The sequence below is a fragment of the Oncorhynchus keta genome, unplaced genomic scaffold (genome assembly GCF_023373465.1).
Source record: "Oncorhynchus keta strain PuntledgeMale-10-30-2019 unplaced genomic scaffold, Oket_V2 Un_scaffold_245_pilon_pilon, whole genome shotgun sequence".
NCBI lineage: Eukaryota > Metazoa > Chordata > Actinopteri > Salmoniformes > Salmonidae > Oncorhynchus > Oncorhynchus keta.
The window spans coordinates 45,696-55,300 of record NW_026290881.1 but is presented as its reverse complement, the minus strand read 5'-3'; the positions used below and the strand labels follow the sequence as shown (position 1 = coordinate 55,300).

The window sequence follows — 9,605 nt, the reverse complement described above, 5'->3', positions numbered from 1 at the left end:
CTCCTTTTCTCTGTTCTCCTTTTCTCTGTTCTCCTTTTCTGTTCTCCCTTTTCTCTGTTCTCCTTTTCTCTGTTCTCCCTTTTCTCTGTTCTCTGTTCTCCCTTTTCTCTGTTCTCCCCTTTTCTCTGTTCTCCCTTTTCTCTGTTCTCTGTTCTCTGTTCTCCTTTTCTCTGTTCTCCCCTTTTCTCTGTTCTCCTTTTCTCTGTTCTCCTTTTCTCTGTTCTCCCTTTTCTCTGTTCTCCCTTTTCTCTGTTCTCCCTTTTCTCTGTCCTCCCTTTTCTCTGTTCTCCCTTTTCTCTGTTCTCCCTTTTCTCTTTTCTCCCTTTTCTCTGTTCTCCTTTTCTCTGTTCTCCCCTTTTTCTCTGTTCTCCCTTTTCTCTGTTCTCCCCTTTTCTCTGTCCTCCCTTTTCTCTGTCCTCCCTTTTCTCTGTTCTCCCTTTTCTCTGTTCTCCCTTTTCTCTGTTCTCCTTTTCTCTGTTCTCCCTTTTCTCTGTCCTCCCTTTTCTCTGTTCTCCCTTTTCTCTGTTCTCCCTTTTTCTCTGTTCTCCTTTTCTCTTTTCTCCCTTTTCTCTGTTCTCCCTTTTCTCTGTTCTCCCCTTTTTCTCTGTTCTCCCCTTTTTCTCTGTTCTCCCCTTTTCTCTGTTCTCCCCTTTTCTCTGTTCTCCCTTTTCTCTGTTCTCTGTTCTCCTTTTCTCTGTCCTCCTTTTCTCTGTTCTCCCTTTTCTCTGTTCTCCCCTTTTCTCTGTTCTCCCTTTTCTCTGTTCTCCCTTTTCTCTGTTCTCTGTTCTCCCTTTTCTCTGTTCTCCTTTTCTCTGTTCTCTGTTCTCCCTTTTCTCTGTTCTCCCTTTTCTCTGTTCTCCCTTTTCTCTGTCCTCCCTTTTCTCTGTCCTCCCTTTTCTCTGTTCTCCTTTTCTCTGTCCTCCCTTTTCTCTGTTCTCCTTTTCTCTGTTCTCCCTTTTCTCTGTTCTCCCTTTTCTCTGTCCTCCCTTTTCTCTGTTCTCCTTTTTCTCTGTTCTCCCCTTTTCTCTGTTCTCCCTTTTCTCTGTTCTCCCCTTTTCTCTGTTCTCCCTTTTCTCTGTCCTCCCTTTTCTCTGTTCTCCTTTTCTCTGTCCTCCTTTTCTCTGTTCTCCCCTTTTCTCTGTTCTCCCCTTTTCTGTTCTCCCTTTTCTCTGTTCTCCCCTTTTCTCTGTTCTCCTTTTCTCTGTTCTCCCTTTTCTCTGTTCTCCCTTTTCTCTGTTCTCCCTTTTCTCTGTTCTCCCCTTTTCTCTGTCCTCCCCTTTTCTCTGTTCTCTGTTCTCCCCTTTTCTCTGTTCTCCCCTTTTTCTGTTCTCCTATTCTCTGTTCTCCCTTTTCTCTGTTCTCCCCCTTTTCTCTGTTCTCCTTTTCTCTGTTCTCCCTTTTCTCTGTTCTCCCTTTTCTCTGTTCTCCCTTTTCTCTGTTCTCCCTTTTCTCTGTTCTCTGTTCTCCCTTTTCTCTGTTCTCCCTTTTCTCTGTTCTCCCTTTTCTCTGTTCTCCCTTTTCTCTGTCCTCCCTTTTCTCTGTTCTCTGTTCTCCCTTTTCTCTGTTCTCCCTTTTCTCTGTTCTCCCTTTTCTCTGTTCTCCCTTTTCTCTGTTCTCCCTTTTCTCTGTTCTCCTTTTCTCTGTTCTCCCTTTTCTCTGTTCTCCCTTTTCTCTGTTCTCCCTTTTCTCTGTTCTCCCTTTTCTCTGTTCTCCCTTTTCTCTGTTCTCCTTTTCTCTGTTCTCCTTTTCTCTGTTCTCCTTTTCTCTGTTCTCCCTTTTCTCTGTTCTCCCATTTCTCTGTTCTCCTTTTTCTCTGTTCTCCCCTTTTCTCTGTTCTCCCCTTTTCTCTGTTCTCCCTTTTTCTGTTCTCCCCTTTTCTCTGTTCTCCTTTTTCTCTGTTCTCCCTTTTCTCTGTTCTCCCTTTTCTCTGTTCTCCCTTTTCTCTGTTCTCCCTTTTCTCTGTTCTCCCCTTTTCTCTGTTCTCTGTTCTCCCTTTTTCTCTGTTCTCCTTTTCTCTGTTCTCCCTTTTCTCTGTTCTCCCCTTTTCTCTGTTCTCCCTTTTTCTCTGTTCTCTGTTCTCCCTTTTCTCTGTTCTCCTTTTTTCTCTGTTCTCTGTTCTCCCTTTTCTCTGTTCTCCTTTTTCTGTTCTCCTTTTCTCTGTTCTCTGTTCTCCCCTTTTCTCTGTTCTCCCTTTTCTCTGTTCTCCCTTTTTCTCTGTTCTCTGTTCTCCCCTTTTCTCTGTTCTCCTTTTCTCTGTTCTCCCTTTTCTCTGTTCTCTGTTCTCCCCTTTTCTCTGTTCTCTGTTCTCCCTTTTCTCTGTTCTCCCTTTTCTCTGTTCTCTGTTCTCCCTTTTCTCTGTTCTCCTTTTCTCTGTTCTCCCTTTTCTCTGTTCTCTGTTCTCCCTTTTCTCTGTTCTCCTTTTCTCTGTTCTCCCTTTTCTCTGTTCTCCTTTTCTCTGTTCTCCCTTTTCTCTGTTCTCTGTTCTCCCTTTTCTCTGTTCTCTGTTCTCCCTTTTCTCTGTTCTCTGTTCTCCTTTTCTCTGTTCTCTGTTCTCCCCTTTTCTCTGTTCTCCCCTTTTCTCTGTTCTCTGTTCTCCCTTTTCTCTGTTCTCTGTTCTCCCCTTTTCTCTGTTCTCCCCTTTTCTCTGTTCTCTGTTCTCCCTTTTCTCTGTTCTCTGTTCTCCTTTTCTCTGTTCTCTGTTCTCCCCTTTTCTCTGTTCTCCCCTTTTCTCTGTTCTCTGTTCTCCCTTTTCTCTGTTCTCTGTTCTCCCCTTTTCTCTGTTCTCCCCTTTTCTCTGTTCTCTGTTCTCCTTTTCTCTGTTCTCCTTTTTCTCTGTTCTCTGTTCTCCCCTTTTCTCTGTTCTCCCCTTTTCTCTGTTCTCCCTTTTCTCTGTTCTCCCTTTTCTCTGTTCTCCCTTTTCTCTGTTCTCCCTTTTCTCTGTTCTCCCTTTTTCTCTGTTCTCCTTTTCTCTGTTCTCCCCTTTTCTCTGTTCTCCTTTTCTCTGTTCTCCCTTTTCTCTGTTCTCCTTTTCTCTGTTCTCCCCTTTTCTCTGTTCTCTGTTCTCCCCTTTCTCTGTTCTCCTTTTCTCTGTTCTCCCTTTTCTGTTCTCCCTTTTCTCTGTTCTCCCTTTTCTCTGTTCTCCCTTTTCTCTGTTCTCCCTTTTCTCTGTTCTCCTTTTCTCTGTTCTCCCCTTTTCTCTGTTCTCCTTTTCTCTGTTCTCCCTTTTCTCTGTTCTCCTTTTCTCTGTTCTCCTTTTCTCTGTTCTCCCTTTTCTCTGTTCTCCCTTTTCTCTTTTCTCCCTTTTCTCTGTTCTCCCCTTTTCTCTGTTCTCCCTTTTTCTCTGTTCTCCCCTTTTTCTCTGTTCTCCCCTTTTCTCTGTTCTCCCCTTTTCTCTGTTCTCCTTTTCTCTGTTCTCTGTTCTCCCTTTTCTCTGTCCTCCCTTTTCTCTGTCCTCCCTTTTCTCTGTTCTCCCTTTTCTCTGTTCTCCCTTTTCTCTGTTCTCCCTTTTCTCTGTTCTCCCTTTTCTCTGTTCTCCCTTTTCTCTGTTCTCCCTTTTCTCTGTTCTCTCTTCTCCCTTTTCTCTGTTCTCCCTTTTCTCTGTTCTCCCTTTTCTCTGTTCTCCCTTTTCTCTGTCCTCCCTTTTCTCTGTTCTCCCTTTTCTCTGTCCTCCCTTTTCTCTGTTCTCCCTTTTCTCTGTTCTCCTTTTCTCTGTTCTCCCTTTTCTCTGTCCTCCCTTTTCTCTGTTCTCCCTTTTCTCTGTTCTCCCCTTTTCTCTGTTCTCCCTTTTCTCTGTTCTCCCTTTTCTCTGTTCTCCCTTTTCTCTGTCCTCCCTTTTCTCTGTTCTCCCTTTTCTCTGTCCTCCCTTTTCTCTGTTCTCCTTTTCTCTGTTCTCCCTTTTTCTCTGTTCTCCCTTTTCTCTGTTCTCCCCTTTTCTCTGTTCTCCCTTTTCTCTGTTCTCCTTTTCTCTGTTCTCCCTTTTCTCTGTTCTCCCTTTTCTCTGTTCTCCCTTTTCTCTGTCCTCCCCTTTTCTCTGTTCTCTGTTCTCCCCTTTTTTCTGTTCTCCCTATTCTCTGTTCTCCCTTTTCTCTGTTCTCCCTTTTCTCTGTTCTCCCTTTTCTCTGTTCTCCCTTTTCTCTGTTCTCCCTTTTCTCTGTTCTCCCTTTTCTCTGTTCTCCCTTTTCTCTGTTCTCCCTTTTCTCTGTTCTCCCTTTTCTCTGTTCTCCCTTTTCTCTGTTCTCCCTTTTCTCTGTTCTCCCTTTTCTCTGTCCTCCCTTTTCTCTGTTCTCTGTTCTCCCTGTTCTCTGTTCTCCCTTTTCTCTGTTCTCCCTTTTCTCTGTTCTCCCTTTTCTCTGTTCTCCCTTTTCTCTGTTCTCCCTTTTCTCTGTTCTCCCTTTTCTCTGTTCTCCCTTTTCTCTGTTCTCCCTTTTCTCTGTTCTCCCTTTTCTCTGTTCTCCCTTTTCTCCCTTTTCTCTGTTCTCCCTTTTCTCTGTTCTCCCTTTTCTCTGTTCTCCCTTTTCTCTGTTCTCCCTTTTCTCTGTTCTCCCCTTTTCTCTGTTCTCCCTTTTCTCTGTTCTCCCTTTTCTCTGTTCTCCCTTTTCTCTGTTCTCCCTTTTCTCTGTTCTCCCTTTTCTCTGTTCTCCCTTTTCTCTGTTCTCCCTTTTCTCTGTTCTCTGTTCTCCCTTTTCTCTGTTCTCCCTTTTCTCTGTTCTCCCTTTTCTCTGTTCTCCCCTTTTCTCTGTTCTCCCCTTTTCTCTGTTCTCTGTTCTCCCCTTTTCTCTGTTCTCCCTTTTTCTCTGTTCTCTGTTCTCCCCTTTTCTCTGTTCTCCCTTTTCTCTGTTCTCCCTTTTCTCTGTTCTCTGTTCTCCCCTTTTCTCTGTTCTCCTTTTCTCTGTTCTCCCTTTTTCTCTGTTCTCCCCTTTTCTCTGTTCTCCCTTTTCTCTGTTCTCCCTTTTCTCTGTTCTCTGTTCTCCCTTTTCTCTGTTCTCTGTTCTCCCCTTTTCTCTGTTCTCCCTTTTCTCTGTTCTCTGTTCTCCCCTTTTCTCTGTTCTCCCTTTTCTCTGTTCTCCCCTTTTCTCTGTTCTCTGTTCTCCCCTTTTCTCTGTTCTCCCTTTTCTCTGTTCTCCCCTTTTCTCTGTTCTCCCTTTTCTCTGTTCTCCCCTTTTCTCTGTTCTCTGTTCTCCTTTTCTCTGTTCTCTGTTCTCCTTTTCTCTGTTCTCTGTTCTCCTTTTCTCTGTTCTCTGTTCTCCCCTTTTTCTCTGTTCTCCCCTTTTCTCTGTTCTCTGTTCTCTGTTCTCCTTTTCTCTGTTCTCTGTTCTCCCCTTTTCTCTGTTCTCCCCTTTTCTCTGTTCTCTGTTCTCCCTTTTCTCTGTTCTCTGTTCTCCCTTTTCTCTGTTCTCTGTTCTCCCCTTTTCTCTGTTCTCCCTTTTCTCTGTTCTCTATTCTCCCTTTTCTCTGTTCTCTGTTCTCCCCTTTTCTCTGTTCTCCCCTTTTCTCTGTTCTCTGTTCTCCCTTTTCTCTGTTCTCCTTTTCTCTGTTCTCTGTTCTCCCCTTTTCTCTGTTCTCCCCTTTTCTCTGTTCTCCTTTTCTCTGTTCTCCCTTTTCTCTGTTCTCCCTTTTCTCTGTTCTCCTTTTCTCTGTTCTCCCTTTTCTCTGTTCTCCTTTTCTCTGTTCTCCCTTTTCTCTGTTCTCCTTTTCTCTGTTCTCCTTTTCTCTGTTCTCCTTTTCTCTGTTCTCCCTTTTCTCTGTTCTCTGTTCTCCCCTTTTCTCTGTTCTCCCTTTTCTCTGTTCTCCTTTTCTCTGTTCTCCTTTTCTCTGTTCTCCCTTTTCTCTGTTCTCCCTTTTCTCTGTTCTCCCTTTTCTCTGTTCTCCTTTTCTCTGTTCTCCCCTTTTCTCTGTTCTCCTTTTCTCTGTTCTCCTTTTCTCTGTTCTCCTTTTCTCTGTGTTCTCCCTTTTCTCTGTTCTCCCTTTTCTCTGTTCTCTGTCCTCCCTTTTCTCTGTTCTCCCTTTTCTCTGTTCTCCCTTTTCTCTGTCCTCCTTTTCTCTGTTCTCCTTTTCTCTGTTCTCCCTTTTCTCTGTCCTCCCTTTTCTCTTTTCTCCCTTTTCTCTGTTCTCCTTTTCTCTGTTCTCCCTTTTCTCTGTTCTCCTTTTCTCTGTTCTCCCTTTTCTCTGTTCTCCCTTTTCTCTGTCCTCCCTTTTCTCTGTTCTCCCTTTTCTCTGTTCTCCCTTTTCTCTGTTCTCCTTTTTCTCTGTCCTCCTTTTCTCTGTTCTCCCTTTTCTCTGTTCTCCCTTTTCTCTGTTCTCCCTTTTCTCTGTCCTCCCTTTTCTCTGTCCTCCCTTTTCTCTGTCCTCCTTTTCTCTTTTCTCCCTTTTCTCTGTCCTCCCTTTTCTCTTTTCTCCCTTTTCTCTGTTCTCCCTTTTCTCTGTTCTCCCTTTTCTCTGTCCTCCCTTTTCTCTGTTCTCCTTTTCTCTGTTCTCCCTTTTTCCTTTTCTCTGTTCTCCTTTTCTCTGTTCTCCCTTTTCTCTGTCCTCCTTTTTCTCTTTTCTCCCTTTTCTCTGTTCTCCTTTTCTCTGTTCTCCCCTTTTCCTTTTCTCTGTCCTCCCTTTTCTCTTTTCTCCCTTTTCTCTGTCCTCCCTTTTCTCTGTTCTCCCCTTTTCCCTTTTCTCTGTTCTCCCTTTTCTCTGTTCTCCCTTTTCTCTGTTCTCCTTTTCTCTGTCCTCCCTTTCTCTGTTCTCCTTTTCTCTGTTCTCCCTTTTTCCCTTTTCTCCCTTTTCTCTGTCCTCCCTTTTCTCTGTTCTCCTTTTCTCTGTTCTCCTTTTCTCTGTCCTCCCTTTTCTCTGTCCTCCCTTTTCTCTGTTCTCCTTTTCTCTGTTCTCCCTTTCTCTGTCCTCCCTTTCTCTGTTCTCCCTTTTCTCTGTTCTCCCTTTTCTCTGTCCTCCTTTTCTCTGTTCTCCTTTTCTCTGTTCTCCTTTTCTCTGTCCTCCCTTTTCTCTGTTCTCCCTTTTCTCTGTTCTCCTTTTCTCTTATTTATTCCACGAGGGATGAGGCAGACGTGTGTGTGTGCAGAATAAACCACAGGTATGCCTTAGTGAGGAGTGTGATAATGGATTTTATACCCTCTTTCTCTCTCTCTCATTTCTCCATCTCCTCCTCTCCATCTCCTCGTGGTATTAGTGTAGAGATTTAAACTAAACTCTAAGGTATATTAAATCATGGCGTCTGTTGTTCTTTTAAACAACTGATTCAATTTACACCCCCCCCCCACCCCACCCCCGCCCCAGTGGAGGGGATTATACACAAAGGAGAGAGAGAGAGAGAACGAACGGAGAGGTGGAGAGAGAGAAGAGGTAACGAACAGAGAGGTGGAGAGAGAGAGAAGAGGTAACGAACAGAGAGGTGGAGAGAGAGAAGAGGTAACGAACAGAGAGGTGGAGAGAGAGAGAGAAGAGGTAACGAACAGAGAGGTGGAGAGAGAGAGAAGAGGTAAATCGAACAGAGAGGTGGAGAGAGAGAGGAGAGGTAACGAACAGAGAGGTGGAGAGAGAGAGGAGAGGTAACGAACAGAGAGGTGGAGAGAGAGAAGAGGTAACGAACAGAGAGGTGGAGAGAGAGAGGAGAGGTAACGAACAGAGAGGTGGAGAGAGAGAGGAGAGGTAACGAACAGAGAGGTGGAGAGAGAGAGGAGAGGTAACGAACAGAGAGGTGGGAGAGAGAGAGGAGAGGTAACGAACAGAGAGGTGGAGAGAGAGAGGAGAGGTAACGAACAGAGAGGTGGGAGAGAGAGAGAAGAGGTAACGAACAGAGAGGTGGAGAGAGAGAGAGAAGAGGTAACGAACAGAGAGGTGGAGAGAGAGAGGAGAGGTAACGAACAGAGAGGTGGAGAGAGAGAGGAGAGGTGGGAGAGAGAGAGGAGAGGTAACGAACAGAGAGGTGGAGAGAGAGAGAGAGGTAACGAACAGAGAGGTGGAGAGAGAGAGGAGAGGTGGGAGAGAGAGAGGAGAGGTAACGAACAGAGAGGTGGAGAGAGAGAGGAGAGGTAACGAACAGAGAGGTGGAGAGAGAGAGAAGAGGTAACGAACAGAGAGGTGGGAGAGAGAGAGAAGAGGTAACGAACAGAGAGGTGGGAGAGAGAGAGGAGAGGTAACGAACAGAGAGGTGGAGAGAGAGAGGAGAGGTAACGAACAGAGAGGTGGAGAGAGAGAGGAGAGGTAACGAACAGAGAGGTGGAGAGAGAGAGGAGAGGTAACGAACAGAGAGGTGGAGAGAGAGAGGAGAGGTAACGAACAGAGAGGTGGAGAGAGAGAGAGGAGAGGTAACGAACAGAGAGGTGGAGAGAGAGAGGAGGTAACGAACAGAGAGGTGGAGAGAGAGAGAGAAGAGGTAACGAACAGAGAGGTGGAGAGAGAGAGAGGAGAGGTAACGAACAGAGAGGTGGAGAGAGAGAGAAGAGGTAACGAACAGAGGTGGAGAGAGAGGAGAGGTAACGAACAGAGAGGTGGAGAGAGAGAGAAGAGGTAACGAACAGAGAGGTAGAGAGAGGAGAGGTAACGAACAGAGAGGTGGAGAGAGAGAGAGAAGAGGTAACGAACAGAGAGGTGGAGAGAGAGAGAAGAGGTAACGAACAGAGAGGTGGAGAGAGAGAGGAGAGGTAACGAACAGAGAGGTGGAGAGAGAGAGAAGAGGTAACGAACAGAGAGGTGGAGAGAGAGAGGAGAGGTAACGAACAGAGAGGTGGAGAGAGAGAGGAGAGGTAACGAACAGAGAGGTGGAGAGAGAGAGAGAAGAGGTAACGAACAGAGAGGTGGAGAGAGAGAGGAGAGGTAACGAACAGAGAGGTAGAGAGAGAGAGGAGAGGTAACGAACAGAGAGGTGGAGAGAGAGAGAAGAGGTAACGAACAGAGAGGTGGAGAGAGAGAGAGAAGAGGTAACGAACAGAGAGGTAGAGAGAGAAGAGGTAACGAACAGAGAGGTGGAGAGAGAGAGAAGAGGTAACGAACAGAGAGGTGGAGAGAGAGAGAGAACAGAGAGATGGACAGAGAGAGAAGAGGTAACGAACAGAGAGGTGGAGAGAGAGAAGAGGTAACGAACAGAGAGGTGGAGAGAGAGAGAGAACAGAGAGATGGACAGAGAGAGAAGAGGTAACGAACAGAGAGGTGGAGAGAGAGAGAAGAGGTAACGAACAGAGAGGTGGAGAGAGAGAGAGAGAGAAGAGGTAACGAACAGAGAGGTGGGAGAGAGAGAGAAGAGGTAACGAACAGAGAGGTGGGAGAGAGAGAGAAGAGGTAACGAACAGAGAGGTGGGAGAGAGAGAGAAGAGGTAACGAACAGAGAGGTGGAGAGAGAGAGAACAGAGAGGTGGGAGAGAGAAGAGGTAACGAACAGAGAGGTGGAGAGAGAGAAGAGGTAACGAACAGAGAGGTGGAGAGAGAGAGAAGAGGTAACGAACAGAGAGGTGGAGAGAGAGAGAACAGAGAGGTGGGAGAGAGAAGAGGTAACGAACAGAGAGGTGGAGAGAGAGAAGAGGTAACGAACAGAGAGGTGGAGAGAGAGAGGAGAGGTAACGAACAGAGAGGTGGAGAGAGAGAGAGAAGAGGTAGCGAACAGAGAG

The 9,605-nt window shown here is 45.7% G+C and overlaps 1 long non-coding RNA gene across 1 annotated transcript; it reads left to right on the top strand.

The window, feature by feature from the left end:
- The first annotated feature begins 7,338 nt into the window (after nt 1-7,338).
- LOC127928247 (uncharacterized) lies at nt 7,339-9,234 on the top strand. Its single transcript, XR_008131090.1, has 6 exons — nt 7,339-7,425; nt 7,498-7,631; nt 7,804-7,873; nt 8,357-8,526; nt 8,593-8,762; nt 8,867-9,234. It is a non-coding gene; the product is annotated as an uncharacterized LOC127928247 (long non-coding RNA).
- The last annotated feature ends 371 nt before the right edge of the window (nt 9,235-9,605 follow it).